The sequence below is a fragment of the Heterodontus francisci genome, chromosome 5 (genome assembly GCF_036365525.1).
Source record: "Heterodontus francisci isolate sHetFra1 chromosome 5, sHetFra1.hap1, whole genome shotgun sequence".
Taxonomy (NCBI): domain Eukaryota; kingdom Metazoa; phylum Chordata; class Chondrichthyes; order Heterodontiformes; family Heterodontidae; genus Heterodontus; species Heterodontus francisci.
The window spans coordinates 100281655-100301517 of record NC_090375.1 but is presented as its reverse complement, the minus strand read 5'-3'; the positions used below and the strand labels follow the sequence as shown (position 1 = coordinate 100301517).

The window sequence follows — 19863 nt, the reverse complement described above, 5'->3', positions numbered from 1 at the left end:
GGAAACAATTACAGCTGTGAGGAGGGATGATATGTTCGAAGGTTCATCAAATGAGGCCATATGGATTGAGCTAAGGAAGAAAAATGGGGCAATCACACTGCTGGGAGTGTACTATAGACCGGAAAACAGTCAGAGGGAGATAGAAGAGCAGATATGTTGGCAAATCTCTGAGAAGTGCAAGAACAATAGGGCTGTAATAGTAGGGGATTTTAACTACCCCAATATTAACTGGGATAGTTTTAGTGTCAAAGGAATTGAGGGAGCAGAATTCTTGAGGTGCATTCAGGAGAACCTTTTTGCCTAGTATGTAGCAAGTCCATTAAGACAGGGTGCAGTTTTAGACTTCATTTTAGGAAATGGAGATGGCCAGGTGGAAGGGGTGGCAGTGGGAGAGCATTTTTGTGGTCGTGATCATAATTCGGTTTTAACATAATTATAGAAAAGGACAGAGATAGAACCGGAGTTAGAGTTCTTAATTGGGGCAACGCCAATTTTACGAAACTGAGGAGTGATTTAGCAAAAATGGACTGGAAACAGCAACTTGAAGGTAAATCAGTGTCAGCACAGTGGGAGGCATTCAAAGGGGAGCTTCAAGGGTTTCTGAGTACACATGTTCCCACAAAGAAAAAGGGTGAGATGGTCAAATCTAGATCCCCATGGATGTCAAGGAGCCTATAGGGTAAGATAAGGCAGAAAAGGAAAGCATATGTCCGACACCGAGAACACAATACTACAGAAAGTCGAGAGGAGCATAGAAAGTGGAGGAATGAAATCAAAAAGGAAATTGGGAAAACAAAGAGGGCATGAAAGAATATTGGCAAGCAAAATCAAGGTCAACCCAAAGATGTTTTATCAATACATTTAAGAGTAAGAGGATAACTAAGGAGAGAATAGAGCCCATTAAAAAAAACAAAAAGGTAACCTATGTGTAGGGGCGGAAGAGAGTGGTATGGTTCTTAATGAATACTTTGCGTCTGTCTTCACAAAAGTGTGGGTCGATTGTTGGATCCCATCAGTTACAAAGAGAGACCAAGTCCAACTGTAACTTTTAGAAACTTTATTGAAGTATATGGTTGTTACATTACAAGGATACAAAAGGAACAAAAAGCAAAACAAAAGAACGTGCCCCCACCCCTTGTTTGAGTGGTTTGCAGACTTCTATTATCAGTGCATGATTGGTTCATTCGTCCCAGCATTTTATATTCTTGCATCTTATTTCAGTAGTTTCACATCCCCCCCCCCTCCTTGAACTGTTAGACTGATTATTAAACAATAGGCTACTATTAAGCTATCTGCAGCTGTCCTGTTAGCTTCTGCTTGTTGCTTTTTATAAATTGGCTCCACAACTCCACAGTTAGTCTGTTAGCTGATTTGGCTTACTTTTGATCTGTCCCCACATCAATGCAGATATTGTAGTTAAGGAGTGTGAAGTATTGGGTGAGATAAACATAGAGGAATTATTAATGGAATTAACATCCTTGAAAGCTGATAAATAACCAGGGCCAGATGAACTATATCCTCGGCTGTTTTTAAAAAAAAAAAGCGAGAGGAAATAGCAGAGGGTTTGACCTAAAGGCCTGCTACCCGACCCGAACCCGATGGGACCCGGCGATCTGTCGGGTTCGGGTCGAGTCACACTTCCGGGTCCGACATTCGGGGTCGGGTCGGGCTGGATCGGACATGCTCTATCACCACCTCAGGTAAGTGACTTTAATGTTAATTTACTTTTTGGACTTTAAAGATGGTTTTGCTAGTTATTTTAATCTTGTGCAGGTAAGGAACAAAGTGAAAAACGGAAGGTAGGTTATAACTGATGGTCGGGTCGGGCGTGGGGAAAAAATGGAAGGACTCGTGCCGGGTCGGGCTCAGGGTCTGATGGGGTTCTGTCGGGTCTCATTTGCAGACCCGAGCAGACCTTTAGTCTGAGCATTATTTTCCAGTTTTTACTGGATACAGGTGTGGTGCCGGAGGATTGGAGAACTGCTAATGTTGTACTTCTGTTTGAAAAGGGAAGAAAGGATAGACTGAATAATTACAGGCCAGTCAGTCTAACCTCAGTGGTGGGCAAATTATTGGAATCTATTCTGAGACAGGATGAACTGTCACTTAGAAAGGCACAGGTTAATCAAGGATAGTCAGCATGGAGTTGTTAAGGGAAGGTCCTGTTTGACCAACTTGATCGAAATTTTTGAAGAAGTGACAAGGAAGTTAGATGAGGGTAGTGCAGCTGATGTGGTCTGCATGGATTTTAACAAGGCTTTTGACGAGGTCCCTCATAGCAGACTGGTTAAAAAAAAATTAAATCTCATGGGATCCAGGGAAACCAGCAAGGTGGATGCAAAATTGGCTCAGTGGCAGGAAACACAAGGTAATTGTTGACGGATGATTTAGGGACTGGAGGGCTGTTTTCAGTGGCGTTCCGCAGGGCTCAGTACTGGATCCCCTGCTTTTTGTGGTTTATTTATGTATTTATTTACTTATTTAGAGATACAGCACTGAAACAGACCCTTCGGTCCACCGAGTCTGTGCCGACCATCAACCACCCATTTATACTAATCCTACACTAACCCCATATTCCTACCACATCCCCACCTGCCCCTATATTTCCCTACCACCTACCTATACTAGGGGCAATTTATAATGGCCAATTTACCTACCAACCTGCAAGTCTTTTGGCTTGTGGGAGGAAACCCATGCAGACACAGGGAGAACTTGCAAACTCCACACAGGCAGTACCCAGAATTGAACCCGAGCTGTGAGGCTGCGGTGCTAACCACTGCGTCACTGTGCCGCCCACTTTCAAAATGGCACTGTCAGAAATTTAGATGAGCTGACAAATGTCAATGTATAATTCATTGTTCCTATTGGTATTCACATTTTAGGCAATGATTGGGCAAATTGGTGAGGGAAATTATCAAAGCTTAAAAAAAAGTTCATCAATGGTATTTAGAGATCAACAATTGCAAGAACCACAAAATTTGTATATTAACCTAGAGTTATTCTGTTCAACAGACCAAATTGTGGAAACACTTTGCTCTTTCTCTCCAGCCAGAGCTTTAGTTAAATTTGGTGACAGACTTTAAAATTATTCACATTATATATTAAACACCCAGTAAGATGAAAGTGCATCTTGTTGATGGTAGTATCCTTCAGTAGTGCAGATAAAAGCAGTCACTTTTAAAAGCAGTGCTTGAATCATTCTATTTTTTTTGCCCAAAGTTTTTTTTCTTGTCAAGAACATGTTGCAGATTGTCAAACATCGTCAAAGGGGGTATATATAACTACAGCTGCTGTTTCTTGCATTCAGAGGATGTATAACTTTGAATGCTCAAGCTTTTACCTTGGGTTTTTCCCTTTTATATACAAAATATAACATTTGACTCTGCCCACCAACTGGTACTAGGCAACAAATTCTCATATGAAACTATCATTCCTTTCTTTCAAATTGAGTATATGAAAATGTACAAATAATTACATGGTTACACTAATATACACAGTCCCATTTCATACTAGCACCACTTGCATATGGTTATCCCAAAAGCACTGAGAAAATTACAATTGTCTAAAATGCAGGACTTTCTGCTGCAACAAATTGAATCTTGACTGAAACATTCTTAATTACAATGTTTAAGCTAACCTGAACTGCTCTTGAATTATGCATTAACTTTTAGTAAAGTCTTTAAGTGGACAGTCATTATTTCCTTACTCTCATCAGGATATTCAGTATGTGCTCCTACCCAGCTTAGGTAGAACACTGGGAGACGGTGGCTCACTAAACTTTGGCCCGGCATAGTTCTGATCTCCTTGAAGGCTCAGCACAGACTTCAGACCAACTTCCTGTAATTTTAGATTTTTGGAGTAGCTTCCAGAAATAATCTGCTTTTCCCCCTCTTTTTTGAGAATGTTGCAGCGTTCAAAAGAGGGAGCATTCTGACTATGGTTGTTTTCATTTCTTTTTATTGAAGTTTTTCTCAACAGTAGGTTACGCTTGTTTCTTTTCTTGGTATTTAAGGGTTGGCAGTACTCTTCTGTTTTATTTACATTATCCATGAATTGTGGGTGTGGAGCTATTGCTTTATCCGATCTTCCCATCCTAATATACTAATCCTACATTAATCCCATTACCCTCTCACATCCCCATCTTCCCTCAATTCCCCTACCACCTACCTATACTAGGTGCAATTTACAATGGCCAATTTACCTTTCAACCTGCAAGTCTTTGGCTGTGGGAGGAAACCGGAGCACCCGGCAGAAACCCACGCGGTCACAGGAAGAATTTGCAAACTCCGCACAGGCAGTACCTAGAAGTGAACCCAGGTCGCTGGAGCTGTGAGGCTGCGGTGCTAACCACTGTGCCGCCCTTGATAAGGTCCCCCGTGGGAGATTAGTTAATAAGGTAAGAGCCCATGGGATCCAGGGCAATTTGGCAAATTGCATCCAAAATTGGCTCAGTAGCAGGAGGCAGAGGGTGATGGTTGAGGGTTGTTTTTGCGATTGGAAGCCTGTGACCGTTGGTGTACAGCAGGGATCGGTGCTGGGACCCTTGCTGTTTGTAGTATACATTAATGATTTAAGACGTGCAAACTCCGCACAGGCAGTACCCAGAATCGAACCCAGGTCGCTGGAGCTGTGAGGCTGCAGTGCTAACCACTGCGCCACCCAAAGATGACATCACCCTCAGTGTTGCACCAGAATAGATTTTGTGCTTAAACATCCAGAGCAAGACTTGAACCCACAACCTTCTGAGTCAGAGCCAAGAGAGGCATATATGGTATATATTAACGATTTGGATGTAAATGTAGGGGGCATGATCAACTATTTTGCAGACGACACAAAGATTGGCTGTGTGGTAGACAGCGAGGAGGATAGCTGCAGGAAGATATTGATAGTCTAGTCAGATGGGCAGAAAAGTGGCAAATGGAATTCAACCCGGAGAAGTGTGAGGTGATGCATTTGGGGAGGTCAAATAAGGCAAAGGAATATACGATTAGTGGGAAAATACTAAGAAGTGTAGAGGAAGTGAGGGACCTTGGAGTGACTGTCCATCGATCCCTGAAGGTAGCAGGACATGTCGATAAGGTAGTTAAGAAGGCATATGGAATCCTTTTCTTTATTAGCTGAGGTGTAGATTACAAGAGCAGGAGGTTCTGCTGGAACTGTATAACTCATTGGTTAGGCCACAACTTGAGTACTGTGTGCAGTTCTGGTCACCTCATTACAGAAAGAATGTAATTGCACGAGAGAGGGTACAGAGGAGATTTACGAGGATGAAGCCAGGACTAGGAAAATATAGCTATGAGGAAAGATTGGATAGGCTGGGGTTATTCTCCTTGGAACAGAGAAGGCTGAGGGGAGATCTGATTGAAATGTACAAAATTATGAGGGGCCTGGATAGAGTGGAGGCAGAAAGGTCAGTGACAAGTGGGCATAGATTTAAATTGATTGGTAGAAAAATTAGAGGGGAGATGAGGAGAAACATTTTCGCTTAGAGGGTGGTAGGTGTGTGGAACTCACTACCTGAAAGGGTAGTTGAGGCAGAAACCCTCAACTCATTCAAAAGGAGTCTGGATATGCACCTCAAGTGCCGTAATCTGCAGGGCTATGGAGCAAATGCTGGAAGGTGGGATTAGAATAGGTGGATCGTTTTTCAGCCGGCACCGAGACAATGGGCCAAGTGGCCTCTTTCTGTGCCTTAAACTTTCTATGATTCTAAAAGCGAGTTGCTTAACTCTTTCGAACTCTGAGTGTGTCCAGGCTGCTTTTGCGGGGTTCGGAATTTTTAGCAGTACACCTCTGGTACCAGCTCATATGCGCTCAGGATAGCATTTTTGGTCATATCAGGCAAGCCCCCCACCTGCCAAGAATGAGGAAAATTAATTTTGTCACATGAACATTGATTTTAAACTGCTGATGGTGAAGAAAGAACTTGCTTTAAAAAACAATCGGAGACTTTGGCTGGAGAGTTACATTAGCATATCAACAGACAAGTACTTCAAAGGACAAAGGAGCTATTCCCTGCTCCAATTTAATCCACAATAGACTTCTGATTACTAGACCTTGAAGCATTCCAGGTTAACTACTAAGATGGCCAGATACACAAACGGATGTAGTTGGGCCAATTTGGTCACATGACTGACTGACTGACTCTTGGAGTTTTTGAATTTGAGCTTCCAACAGAATTTTGAACTCAGAAGGATGTTAGATTCTGGACTGAGAACATCTCTTTCCTGCCTGCTCTCATCTCTCTCTCACCAGCTTCGGAAACCATTGAAGACATATGAACCCCAAGAGAGAAAAGTCTGCTACAGTGAACAAGGTTTAAGAAGAATACTGGGTCCCAACATCTACAAGCTGTCTACAAACAAGGACTCTATGGCAAGCTGGAAACCCAGAAACAGTAACAAGAAACCCCCTTTTAGAGACTGCCTCAAACCTCTCCATTTTATTTTTCTTCTCTTTTCTGCCCCTATTAGTATGCGTGTATTGCATGTGCATGCTAGCGTTGGCACGTTGTATATCCCAAGGCATTAACCGTATTAGAGTTTAAGTTTAAGGTTTAATAAATGTCACTTTTCTTCTTTAAACCTGAAGAAAACCTAGTGCGCTCATTTCTTTGCCTTATAATTGGAAAGCTGTGAACAAGGATTCACAATGGGGGAGCTCAAAACGGTGTGTTTAAAATCAAACCCTGTTGCAATAAGACCAGGTGAAGAAAGTAAAAGACCCCTAGACACCTTTCTCACCTGGTGATAACAGTCATCTAATAGGCTGATGAACTCTTATCAGGCAACAGTGAATAAGCCCCATGGGCTTTTCCTGTTAATTCGCTCTGCATTAGCAGGATCCAGCCCTCTGCTGCCTACTTAGTTATATTGCAAGATTTTCAAATGAGATGTCAAATGCTTCCACATCCCCCTCATTGAACTTTGGTGTCAATTAGGGGAACTTTAAGAGTCAGCAATCGGCCCTTAGCTCGGGGTAGTTCCTTCACTAGCGGTGCCTTCACTGGGTACGTTGGGTCTAGTTAGTTCAAGTTGTCTGAATACTCTTTTCTCCTCCTCCTTCTGGAAAGCTCTCTCTCTCTCCCAGAGGTAGATAGATTCTTAAGCTAGGGGGTGAAAGGTTATCAGGGGTAGGTGGGAATGTGGAGTAATCAGTTCAGCCATGAACTTATTGAGTGGCGGAGCAGGCTTGAGGGGTCGAGTTGCCTGCTCCTGTTCCTAATTCGTATGTTTGTATGTTTCCTGAAACACACTCTCCCCTTCTTCGTGAATTCTAATTCTCTTCTCCTCGGTTCTAGCTGTACCTTGGCTAATGTTATTTTATCTTGTTTCCAACTCTAAGCTGGTCTCCAGTTCTTCAGTTTCAAGTGCAATATGGTTGGCCACGAGTTTTAGGATTTTGGGTTTCCTAGCTTTTGGACAGATAGTGATCCCTAACTGCCCAGCTACGTTCCTCAATTCTTCAACCGATAGGGCTTTTGACCTGTCCCAAGTTACTTCACTCTGTTATAGTAAGGTGCTGGTCTTGAATGTGGACATTTTGGTACTCTAGCACTGAAAACCTGTATTGACATTTTAAAATTTTTACCAGGGATCAATTTGGTTTCCCACTTCCAGTTTCTCGTTTGTCTTTGGGTTTTGATCCCGGACACGAGCGCTCATACTTCTGTTATGATCAGTTGAGGACGGGTTGAATGGCTGCCCTCTTGTCCCTCTCCTTGTTTGGTTTATTTTATTGAAACTGTGTATATGCTTACCAATTAAGTGAGCGTTTAACCCTTTATGTGCTATGATCATAAAAGAATGAATCAGACAGGTTTTCTTGAGTTTATACTAGCAAGTTTATTGTATTGCTGAAAACATAGGGTCCAGCATTAAATGTGATTCTGCGATTGGACAACATTTGCTAAATAATCCTCAGTGTGCTAAGAATTACACTGACAACCAATTTAAGATTGTCAGTCAGGCTCACAGTGTAGTGCATTCGCATGTACTGGAAGCCACAGATATTAATACACAGAGCCCTGTTCGTTGCAGACTGAAAGAACGTGTACACACATGGCTCCTGTTTCAGCTAAACAAAACAAGTGACAGCCATTCGCTGGTTCATTCCTCAGGGCAATGCCTTGACCAATCAGAGTCAAGCTGCCTGGTTTAAATTTAAAACAAAGCTTGGCTGTTAACTGTCAGTCACCATAAACTGGTGCATTCTCCATGGCAACGCCTCTACCAATCAGCATTCTCTTCTCATACAGTATAAATTTGTTGCTTTCCCTTACGTTGATATTCTTGCTAATTGTCCTGATGAGTGCAAGATGAAAAACTTTGACAAAATGTCTCTTTTCACCAAACTCAAGTTCTGTACTATCAAATGACTATAAGTTTATTGTACTTAAAACCAAAACCTGATCTAAGTAAAATAGTAAACTACGCTAAAATTTTCTCTCTCACCCGCAAATAGGTTACAGAGTGGAGAAGAATAGATTGGTTGGATTAGAGTCCAGAACACTAAAATTAATATACAGTCTGTGGAGTCTGATAATTCAGTTGTCTTCTGACTGAACTCGGTGGTCCTGAAGTTTCTGACTGGTAGAGCTGGCCAACTTGAGGTTCAGTGTTTTCTTGGAGGCAGTGATGCAGATGGTTTTCTTCCTGGGGTCTCTGTCTATAAAAAATGAAAGGCTAGGATATTTGCAGGCAGGGTTTGAACTTGCAAGGTTGCCTGGAGAGAGAGAGAGAGACCCCCACTTGCGTCCTTCCCTGATCAAACTCCGGTGCTTGTCTGCTGTAGAGAGAAGGAACTGCAAGTTTTCACACAGATGGAGAGTTTGTCAAATGATGGCCTAGTGTATTCTCTCTTTTGCAACTTAATTAGATTAGGTCTAAGAATTCCCAATCTCTCTCAGGTCCCATCGTCTCAGTAATTACCCTTTGAGTGGTTTGTCTCCGCCAGTGCTAATGTTCCAAGATTGCCTTGAATGTCTTTTTAATGAAGGTAAGGCAGGTAGCTCATTCAAAATTCTCAAGCTGTTCTGGTTGGAGATTTACTAGATCTACGTCTCCACCTCAATATATTGGTATGTGGAGTATTTAGATGCAAATTGCGGTGGCCATTTTAGCTGCTAGTAGTGGTCTTGTATCAGTTTCTTTGTCTCCTGTTTGTTTTTAAAGTTTAATTCAGATTTCCAACAGATGGATTAAAAAAAAATCATCATTCGGTATAACACCTGTCATAACAATCTTAAATATTTTGTCTGTCTTCACAGTAGAAGACAGAAAAACAGTGGGGATGCAAGGGTCTAATGAAGGTGAGGAAGTTAAAGTAATTAACATTAGTAAAGAAAAAAATATGGATAAATTAATGGGACTGAAAGCCAACACATTCCCTAGACCTGATGACCAACATCCCTAGGGTTCTAAAAGAGATGGCTGCAAATATAGTGGATGCACTGATTATGATCTTCCTAAATTGCCTAGATTCTGGACTGGTCTCAGTGGATTGGAAGATAGCAAATGTAACACTGCTATTCAGGATAAGAAGGAAAGAGAAATTAGGAATCTGTAAGCCAATCGGCCTTCTATCAGTCATTGGGAAAATGCTGGAATCTATTATTAGGAAACTGGTTAACAGGGCATTTAGAGAAACATCACGTGATTAGGCAAAGTCAGCAAGGGAAATCATGACTGACAAACCTACTAGAGTTTTTTGAGAATGTAGCTAGCAGGGTAGATAAAGGGGAACTGGTGGATGTAAAATATTTGGATTTTCAAAAGACATTCAGTAAGGTGACACTGAAAGATCGCTACATGAGATAAGGGCTCATGTCCAGGTAAGTAATATATTAGCATTGATACAGCATTGGTTAAAGGAGAAAAAGCAGATTAGAAATGAATGGGTCATTTTCAGGTTGGCAGGTTGTTACGGGTGGAGTTCTGCAAGGATCAGTGCTGGGCCTCAGCTATTTATAATCTATGTTAATGACTTAGCTGAAGGGACTGAGTGCAATATGTCCATCTTTGCTGATGATGCAAAGCTAGGTGGGAACGTAGCTTGCGAGGAGGATGCAAAGAATCCGCGAATGTATTTAGATAGATTAAGTAAGTGGGCAAGAAGGTGGCAGATGGAGTAGAGTGTGGGGAAATGTAAGGTTATTCACTTAGGTAGGAAAAATAGAAAAACATTGTCTTAAATGGTGAAAAGCTATTAAATGTTGGTTTTTTGAGGGATTTAGATGTCTGTTATGAAAACTCCACATACCAAATGGGAAATATTAATTTCGAATGGAACTTTGTCTGAGACTTTTACTAGAATTTGTTATAAATTTTTTTTAAAAGAACAACTAGCAGCCAAGATGGCCACGGACATTTGCATTTGAAACACCAACGGATTAGACTGGAGACAAACATGATTGACTCAGTGTAGCCAGAGCAATGGGAAGCACACTGATTCAATTATCTGAGATAGCCTTATCAATGTGGTCATCAAGAGCCATCGACACCCATTGACTTTGAAAGAGCCAACACCCTGCCGCCAAGTATTTCTGGAGAGCCGTCAATTTCAGAGAAAATTCCAGGAGAAACTCATTAAAACACAGAGGTGGTCATGTCATGTGCCTGCTTGTGCAACGCTGGGCGATTGTGAGTTGTGACTCAGAAAACAGACAGTAACTGAACCATCAAGGGAACAGCTCTCTCTCTTTCCCTCCCTCTCCACTAAAGATCTTGAGAAGCCTCAGCAGCAGCTGGTAAAACCAAACCTGTAGAGCAACACTACCACCAACAAGGATACAAGGGTCAAAACCACCTCTTCTGCCTTCCTGAGACTGAGGAGCAGACCTACAACTGTGCATGTGGTCCAGCGAGGACTTCAGGACTACAATTTCAACTAAGGACTGTGGGACTGAGATTCATTATTTAAATTCCATTTATTTCAGACTTTACTCCACCCACCCAACTTTGTTTTCCCTCCTAATCTATTTGTGTGTGTGTGTGTGTCTCTTGTGAATGTGAGCGTGGATATGTAGCGTATTTTAGTAATTTTAACTGGTTTAGAGTAGTAAAGTTAATAAACTTGCATGTTTCTTGTTTAAACTCAAGAAAACCTGTCTGGTTCTTTGGCGTATATATTCGAGGAATAGGAGCAAGTCAAGTGCTCACTGAGGTGGTAATTTCAATCACTGTGCTTAAAAAAAAAAGGATAAACCCTGTTGCGGTCAAACCAGAGGAGGGGCAAAATGGGAGCCTGAGACCCCCTCCTCACCTGGTCGTAACGGTGTCCTTTTACAAGAAGCTCAAGAAATTAACATGTAGGTACAGCAAGCAATTAGGAAAGCAAATGGCATGTTGGCCTCTATTGCAAAGGATTTGTGCAAGAGTAAGAAAGCCTTGCTGCAGTTGGACAGGGCTTTGGTGAGACCACACCTCGAGGACTATGTCCAGTTTTGGTTTCTGTACTTAAGGAAGGACGTACTTGTCTTAGAGGGGGTGCAAGATAGGTTTACTAGATTGATTCCGGAGATGAGAGGTCTGTACTATTGGGAGAGACTGAGTAGATGGGCCTATACTTTCTGGAGTTTAGAAGAATGAGAGGTGATCTCATTGCAACATACAAAAATTCTTAAGGGTCTTGACAGGGTAGATGCTGAGAGGCTAGAGAGTCTAGAACTAGGGGGCATAGTCTCAGGATAAGGGGTCAGCCATTTCAGACTGAGAGGAGGGGAAATTTCTCCACTCAAGGTTGTGAATCTTTGGAATTCTCTACTCCTGAGATGTGGATGTTCAGTGCTAAGATTTATCTATTTTTGGACCCGACGGGAATTGATGGACATGAGGATTGGGCAGGAAGATGGAATTGAGGTTGAGCATCGGTCATAATCTTATTAAATGGCAGAGCTGGCTTGAGGGGCCTTATGGTCTCCTTGAAAGAACATAAATAGGAGCAGAAGTAGGCCATTTGACCCCTCAAGCCTGCCCTGCCATTCAATAAGATCATGGCTGATCTGCACCAGACCTCAACTCATCTTTCATGCCAGCTCCTCATAGCCCTCAACTCCCCGATATTTCAAAAATCTATCTACCTCCTGTTTAAGTACTTTCAGTGATCTAGCTCCACAACTTTCTGGGGTAGAGAATTCCAAACATTCACTATCTTCTGAGAGAAGAAATTGCTTCACATCTCAGTTTTAAATGAATGTCCCCTTATTCTGTAACTATGTCCCCTAGTTTGAGATTCCCCCCACTAGTGGAAACATCTTCTCAGCATCTACCCTGTCAAGCCCCCTCAGAAGCTTGTATGTTTCAATAAATCACCCCTCATTCTTCGAAACTCTAATGAATGAAGGCCTAACCTGTTTAGCCGCTCTTGATGAGTCAATCCCTTCATCCCAGGAATCAGCCTAGTGAATCTCTCTTGTATTGCCTCCAATACCAGTATATCCTTTCTTAAATACGGGCACCAAAACTATACACAGTACTCCAGGTGTGGCCTTACCGACACCCTGTATTGTTGTAACAAGACATCCCTATTTGTAAACTCCACCCGCCCAGCAATAAAGGCCAAAATTCCATTTGCCTTCTTAATTACTTGCTGCACCTGCATGCTAACTTTGTGTTTCAAAGAACAGTAGAGCACAGGAACAGGCCATTTGGCCCTCCACGCCTGCGCCAATCTTGATGACTGCCTAAACTAAAACCTTCTGCACTTCCGGGGACCGTATCCCTCTATTCCCATCCTATTCATGTATTTGTCAAGATGCCTCTGAAATGTCATTATCGTACCTGCTTCCACCACTTCCCCTGGCAGCAAGTTCCAGGCACTCACCACCCTCTGTGTAAAGAACTTGCCTCGCACATCCCCTCTAAACTTTGCCCCTCTCACCTTAAACCTATGTCCCCTAGTAACTGATGCTTCCACCCTGGGAAAAAGCTTCTGACTATCCGCTCTGTCCATGCCGCTCAAAACTTTGTAAACCTCTATCATGTCACCCCTCCACCTCCGTCGTTTCAGTGAAAACAATCCGAGTTTATCCAACCTCCCCTCATAGCTAATGCCCTCCAGACCAGGCAACATCCTGGTAAACCTCTTCTGTACCCTCTCCAAAGCCTCCACGTCCTTCTGGTAGTGTGGCGACCAGAATTGCACGCAATATTCTAAGTGTGGCCTAACTAAAGTTCTGTACAGCTGCAGCATGACTTGCCAATTTTTATACTCTATGCCCCGACCGATGAAGGCAAGCATGCCGTATGCCTTCTTGACTACCTTATCCACCTGCGTTGCCACTTTCAGTGACCTGTGGACCTGTATGCCCAGATCTCTCTGCCTGTCAATACTCCTAAGGGTTCTGCCATTTTCTGTGTGCTTCCCACCTGCATTAGACCTTCCAAAATGCATTACCTCACATTTGTCCGGAATAAACTCCATCTGCCATTTTTCCGCCCAAGTCTCCAACCGATCTATATCCTGCTGTATCCTCTGACAATCCTCATCACTATCCGCAACTCCACCAACCTTTGTGTCGTCCGCAAACTTACTAATCAGACCAGCTACATTTTCCTCCAAATCATTTATATATACTACAAAGAGCAAAGGTCCCAGTACTGATCCCTGCGGAACACCACTAGTCACATCCCTCCGTTCAGGAAAGCACCCTTCCACTGCTACCCTCTGTCTTCTATGTCAGAGCTAATTCTGTATCCATCTTGCCAGCTCACCTCTGATCCCTTGTGACTTCACCTTTTGTACCAGTCTGCCATTAGGGACCTTGTCAAAGGCTTTACTGAAGTCCATATAGATAACATCCACTGCCCTTCCTTCATCAATCATCTTTGTCACTTCCTCAAAAAACTCAATCAAATTAGTGAGACACGACCTCCCCTTCACAAAACCATGCGCCTCTCGCTAATAAGTTTGCTTGTTTCCAAATGGGAGTAGATCCTGTCCCGAAGAATCCTCTCTAATAATTTCCCTACCACTTATGTAAGGCTCACCAGCCTTCACCGGTTTCATGCACAAGAACACCCAGATCCCTCTGTGCTGCAATTTTTTGAAGTCTCTTTCCATTTAAATAATCTGCCTTTTTATTTTTCTGACCAAAGTGCATGGCCTCACACTTTCCTACATTAAACTCCATCTGCCAAGTTTTTGCCCACTCACTCAACCTATCTATTATCCCCTTTCAGATTCCTTCTGTCCTCATCACAACATGCCCTCCCACCTATTTTTGTATTGTCAGCAAATTTGGATGTATTACACTCTGCCCCCTCCTCCAAGTCATTAATATAGATAGTAAATAATTGAGGTCCTAGGACTGATCCTTGTGGCACTCCACTAGTTACATATTTCCAACCTGAAAAAGACCCATTAATCCTGACTCGCTCTCTCTTCTGTGAGTTAACCAAACCTCAATCCATGCTAACACATTACCCCCAGTACCGTGAGCTCCTATCTTGTGTAATAATCTTCTATGTGGCATCTTATCGAATGCCTTCTGGAAATCCAAAGGTTTCCCTTTATCAACTCTGCTTGTTATGTCTTCAAAGAACCTGAGCAAATTTGTCAAACATGATTTCCCTTTCACAAAACCATGTTGACTCTGTTTGATTGCGTTAAGCTTTTCTAAATGTCCTGCTATTTCTTCCTTAATAATGGAGTCTAATATTTTCCCAATGACTGATGTTGGGCTGACTGGCCTATAGTCTCCCTCCCTTCTTGAACAGGGGCGTCATATTAGCAGTTTTCCAATCCGCTGGGACCCTCCCGGAATCCAGCGAGTTCTGGAATATTTCGATCAATGCCTCCGCAGCCACTTCCTTTAAAACCCTATTTCTTATGTTCTTAAGTAACTTTTCTCATAATTCAAGCTTATTCAAACAAAAGAAAGCAGTTGAATTTGCAGCACCTTGGTTCTGACTGTCACTTGATTATCACCTATGTTTTGTTGACAATTAGAAAATGTTAATGTTTTAATTAGTGCTGGTCAGCGATGAAGGGGCGGGGTGAGAGAGGGAATCCCTAATTACTACCTGATTATGAGCTGTTGTGTTGATAGTAGAAGGTCAGTCTAATTATGACAGAAAGAAATTGGAAAGGGAGACCAAGTCATATGGATAGAAATTTGGACATGCCCATTTTTGTGTGCAAGTTGCAATCTGTGCTTCTGAATTGTAAGGCCTGAAGTGCCCCCATTATTGGGCTTCTGGCCTCATTTCGATGGAGCCAGTGAGTTGTGCAGAGCTGCTGGTGAGTTGTCAGTGAAGGTCAGGCTGCTGCTGGTGTCACAAAGTCCTTAGTTAAGTAAGGAAGGGTGGATGATCTTGGGCTAAGGGGAGGTCCAGGACATGAGCAATCACTACTCTGACCCAGGATTGCTGGCGTGTGCTCTTGCTGCCAGTGCAACCTTTTTCCGTACTTCCTGTTTGCCATGTTAAGGGCTGAGTAGGTTGGTTATCACCTGGAAAAACTGGTGCTGAATTGCTCAATTTATAGGCCAGATTGTCTTTCTTTCATCTTATTTTGACCAAGTTAAATCTTGCTTTTCAATCTCTGATATGCCAAACTTCAGGTTTGCCTTCCATAGTTCTGCCATATCCCAGGTGCTACCTCTACAGTGATTTTTATTTTATTTTATTTAGAGATACAGCACTGAAACAGGCCCATCGGCCCACTGAGTCTGTGCCGACCAACAACCACCCATTTATACTAACCCTACAGTAATCCCATATTCCCTATCACCTCCCTACACTAGGGGCAATTTACAACGGCCAATTTACCTATCACCTGCAAGTCTTTGGATGATGTCAGATAAAACCTCGTCCTGTGCTGCCAAACTTCACAAACAAATCTCCAGAACCAGCCACCACCCCACCCCCACCAAGATTTTTCTTTGCATTGATTCATTTAAGGTGTAGCTGATGCATTTAAGAGGAAGCTAGATGAACCTATGAGGGAGAAAGAAATAGTAAATTATGGCAATTGGTCATATGAGATGGGGTTGAAGGAGGCTCTTGTGGAGCATAAACCTGGTATGGACCTTTTGGACCAAATGGCCTGTTTCTGTGCTGTACATTCGATGTAATTCTATAACCAAACATTTGCATTAGTCAATTATATCATTCAAGAGTTGGGTGGAATACCCTGTTGTCACCAACGACCCCAAAACCCCTTTGAATGTTTAAGTGATGAACCTGATCCCTCAGTTTCTCAGAGGAAATTGAATTTCTGATACTCAGTGCCAGAGAAAGAGGATATTGTCCATGATCTAGTCCACTCTGGGTATCTTAGCCTGTTAGGTTCTGGCTCAGGCATTTTTTTTTTTACTTAAATTCAGACTTCCTCTGACTTTCCAGAATTTGCTTTCACCAGAGAAGTTTTGGGAACAAGATCCACAAGGAAAACTGCATGGAAACAAGGAAACTCTGAGCAAGCTCTGAGGCATCCAAATTAAAATTGACTACAACAGGTTTATCGAAGTTATCATGACAGATTATTCCAGTGAATCCCAATTTGTTGCAAAAGGTAGTTCGCATGTTGTGCTTCATCAGTAGTAAAGATGATTTTCTGACAAGCGCTTGGGCAATTTTGACTAAAAACATTAGCATTCCTCTCCTTAACTGAAAAACTGTCTGTTAAGTCTAAAGCAGTCTGAAAGTAGATATTTCTTGCAAGGTATTTAGCCATATTTTCCACCACTTAAAAGGCAACACTGACGAGCATGGCCTATTTTTAGTTCACAGCTGAAGTGAACTGACTTAATAATCACCTTAGAGACCTTTATGTGTTCCCTGTAGTTGTCAGCAGTGTTGCCTTTTAAGTGATGGAAAATATGGCTAAATACAGTGTAAGAAATATCTACTTTCAGACTGCTTTAGACTTAACAGACAGTTTTCCAGTTATGGAGACTGAGAGGAATGCTAATGTTTTTAGTCAAAATTGCCCAAGCACTTGTCAGAAAGTCATCTTTACTATTGATGGAGCACGACATGCGGACTACCTTTTGTTGCAACAAATTGGGATTCACTGGAATAATCTGTCATGATAACTTTGATAAACCTGCTGTAGTCAATTTTAATTTGGATGCCTCAGAGCTTGCTCAGAGTTTCCTTGTTTCCATGCAGTTTTCCTTGTGGATCTTGTTCCCAAAACTTCTCTGGTGCCAAAAAGCGGGGCCAATATTCTAGATTTAGTGTTTAGTAATGAAGCTGGGCAAATAGATGAAATAGCAGTGGGTGACCATTTTGGAGATAGCGACCATAATACAGTTAGTTTTAGCATAATCATGGAAAAGGACAAAGGTAAGACAGAAGTAAAAGTTCTAAATTGGGGGAAGGCAAATTTTACGAAACTGAGAGGTGATCTGGCGAAAGTAGGCTGGATACAGTTACTTGAAGGAAGATCAGTGGCAAACCAGTGGGAGGCATTCAAAAGCAAGATTCTACGGCCACAGTGTAGGCATGTCCCCAAATCTAGAGCCCCCGGTTATCTAGAGGCTTACAGAGCAAGATAAAGCAGAAAAAGAAAGCTTATGACGATCACAAAACCTTAATACTTTAGAAAGCTTAGAGGAGTATAGAAAGTGCAGGGGTGAATTAAAAAAGGAAGTTAGAAAAACAAAGGGAGGACATGAAAAATTATTGGCAGGTAAAATCAAGGAAAACCTAAAGATGTTTAATCAGTACATTAAGAGCAAGAGGATAACTAAGGAAAGGGTAGGGCCTATCAGAGATGTACAAAGGAACTTACATGTGGATGCATAAGATGTGGGCAGTGTTCTTAATGAGTTTTTTGCCTCTGTCTTCACAAAGGAGAGGGATGATGGAGTCATTGTAGTAAAAGAGGAGGGTGAAATATTAGATACGATTAGCGTAATGAGAGAGGAAGTACTGGAGGGTCTGACATCCTTGAAAGTGGATAAATCGCCAGGTCCGGTTGGATTGCATCCCAGGTGGTTAAAGGAAGCCAGGGAGGAAATAGCGGATGCGCTGAGGATCATCTTCAAATCCACTCTGGATATGGGCGAGGTGTCTGCGAACGTTATGCCATTGTTTAAAAAGGGTGCAAGGCATAAGCCAAATAATTATAGGCTGGTCAGTCTGACCTCAGTGGTGGGTAAATTATTAGAATCAATTCTGAGGGACAGGATAAACTGTCACTTAGAAAGGCACGGATTGATCAGGGATAGTCAGCATGGATTTGTTAAGGGAAGGTCATGTCTTACTAATTTAATTGAATTCTTTGAGGAAGTAACAAGGAAGATTAATGAGGGTAGTGCAGTGGATGTGGTCTTCATGGATTTGAGGCATTTGACAAGGTCCCGCATGGCAGACTTATCAGTAAAATGAAAGCCCATGGGATACAGGGGAATGTGGCAGGTTGGATTCAAAATTGGCTCCGTGACAGGAAACAAACGGTAGTAGTCGCCAGATGTTTTTGCAAATGGAAAGCTGTTTTCAGTGGCATTCCACAGGGCTCAGTGTTGGGTCCCTTGTTTGTGGTATATATTAATGATTTGGACATAAATGTGGGAGGCATGATTGGGAAATTTGCAGATGACACAAAAATTGGCTGAGTAGTTGATAGTGAAGAGAATAGCCATAGACTCCAGAATGATATCAATAGTTTGGTTGAGTGGGCAAAAAAGTAGCAAATGGAATTCAGTCCAGAGAAGGTGTGAGGTAATGCACTTGGGGAGGGCAAATAAAGCGAGGGAATACTCAATAAACGGGAGGATATTGAGAGGGGTAGAAGAAGTGAGAGACCTTGGAGTGCATGTCCACAGGTCCCTAAAGGTGGCAGGACAAGTAGATAGAGTGGTAAAGAAAGCATATGGAATGCTTTCCTTTATTGGCTGAGGTATAGAATTCAAAAGCAGGGATGTAATGCTGGAACTGTATAAAATGTTGGTTAGGCCACAGCTGGAGTATTGCATACAGTTCTGGTCACTATGTTACAGAAAGGACATAATTGCTCTGGAGAGAGTACGGAGGAGATTTAAAAGAATGTTGCCAGGGCTCGAAGAAAGATTAGATAGGCAAAGGTTGTTTTCCTTAGAACAGAGGAGGCTGAGGGGTGACTTAACTGAGGTGTACAAAATTATGAGGGGCCTAGATAGAGTAGACAGGAAGGACCTGTTCCCCCTAGCGGAGAGATCAATTACCATGGGGCACAGATTTATGGCAATTGGTGGAAGGATTAGAGGAGACATGAGAAAAAACTTTTTCACCCAGAGGGTGGTGTGTGTTTGGAATTCACTGCCTGGAATGGTGGTGGAGATGGAAACCTTCAATTCTTTTAAAAGGTACCTGGACATGTACCTGCAATGCTGTAACCTGCAAAGCTATGGACCAGGTGCAGGAAGGTGGAATTAGATTGGGTGGCTAGTTTTTTCTGCTGGCACGGACACGACGGGCCATACTTTTTCTATGGTTCTGTGGTTTTCTTTATGCTTATAACGGCTGCTGCTTCATTTTTTAAAAAAAAGTTCAAGATATTGCCATTTTGTAGAAACGATTACCTGTCTATGACTGGATGTTCATCTGTGTGTGAAAATCCAACAATTTAATTCACCCTTCTAACTTATACTTCCTTATTCCTTATTCAGACTTTGCATTGTTCATTTCACAATCCTTCAATCTGATTGGTTAAGCAGCTACACGGTTACTAGCCCTGTTCACTCATGCTCTGTAGAGGGTGCTATGCCTCTTCTATCTTGCACTTCGAGGAACTTGCTGAGCAAAATAGCGTTTACGTGAAATGGGAACAGGCACTTCTGGCAGATGTCGGCCATTGGTTTGCCACAGCAACTTTTGGTTCATTATACTGATTTCACTGTCTTGCCTGTAATGGGCAAAACTGCAACATTGTCTC

The 19863-nt window shown here is 42.3% G+C and overlaps 1 protein-coding gene across 5 annotated transcripts in view; it reads left to right on the top strand.

Annotated features, from left to right (window-relative positions):
• The window catches only part of rb1cc1 (RB1-inducible coiled-coil 1), a 311904-nt gene that overhangs the window by 225659 nt on the left and 66382 nt on the right, over window positions 1–19863 (top strand). The gene's annotated exons all lie outside the window — the stretch shown is intronic.